Source organism: Vigna radiata, chromosome 7 (assembly GCF_000741045.1).
Source record: "Vigna radiata var. radiata cultivar VC1973A chromosome 7, Vradiata_ver6, whole genome shotgun sequence".
NCBI classification, from domain to species: Eukaryota; Viridiplantae; Streptophyta; class Magnoliopsida; order Fabales; family Fabaceae; genus Vigna; species Vigna radiata.
In genome coordinates, this window is record NC_028357.1 from 25,594,733 (window position 1) to 25,596,109 (window position 1,377).

Here is a 1,377-nt window from a genome sequence, read left to right on the forward strand (position 1 = left end):
AGTAGTAGAAAAAGATAACTTAGTCCCTAATCTAGACCATAAGGTCCTCCAAAAGTGACTAAGAAATTTTGTATCTCTATCCGAAACTATTACCTTAGGTAGCCCATGAAGTTTGACCACATCTCTAAAGAATAACTTTTCTATGTTGCTTGCGTCATCTACTTTGTGGCAAGGTATAAAATGAGCCATTTTACTAAATCTATCCACCACCACAAAGATAGAATCAAAACCCCTAGAAGTTTTAGGAAGTCCTAGCACAAAATCCATACTAATCTCTTCCCAAGGGGTTGATGCAACATGCAAAGGAGTGTAAAGAGAGGTGCCTTTCATTTCTTATTTGTTAAGAGAGGTGTTTTCTAATCTCAATCCTGATTTCTCTGTTATAAAAATTTACTTATTTTAGTGGAAAAGTTAATCCCTCATTTTCAGAGATTAACAACTGGATGTAGGGTATTTTGGTCTGAACTAATATAAAAATTACCTATGTAATTTTTCTCTTCCCTTATCTCCTTTGTTTATTTTCTTTTATTTAACATAATTTTTCATATTTATCAAAGAAACTTATAAAAGCAAAAATCTATTAAAGACAAGAAATTTTCAATTGGAACCAATTCCCTCCCCTCTTGGTTATTGTCGGTTATCACGCTCCTTAAAGATTCCGCTGCGTGATACCAATTTCTACAATTGGTATCAGAGCTTGATTTGATAGTTTTTCAAATATTTCGAAAATGGTCGGACACAACCAAATGTATGCAGAGGGTGCTTCAATTAACAGACCTCCTTGTTTACGTAGGGAAACTATGCTTTTTGGAAAATAAGAATTCAAATTGTTTTTGGAGTCTATTGACAGGGGTATTTGGGAAGTTGTTTTGAATGGACCCATTGTTCCCACCATTACTGTAAATGATATGTAGGTACAAAAACCATATTTCTAATGGACTGCTGAAGAAAACAAGCAAGCTCAATTTGATACAAAAGCTCGCAATATAATATCCTCTACTGTGGTATTAGATGAATTTTACATGATTTCAGTGTGCAAAACAGCTCAGGAAATGTGGAAAATTCTTCAAGTAACTCATGAAGGAACCGACAATGTGAAGCGTGCTAGGAAGAACACCCTAATACAAGAGTATGAGATGTTCAAGATGCAAAAGGGTGCAACCATTGTTGATGTGTGTTGAAAATAGAATGGCTTAGTTTCAACACCAAGAGGAGGGGTGAATTGGTGTAACTCAAAAATCAAAGTCTTTTTGAAATGTTTTTCATAAAAGAATAAACTTTCAAAAGTTTCTTGAATCACAAGGAAAAAGATATTTCAAGTGCAGCGGAAATAGTTGACTACGTGAAAAGTAAAGTCAACTTTGAAAGTAAAAGTGC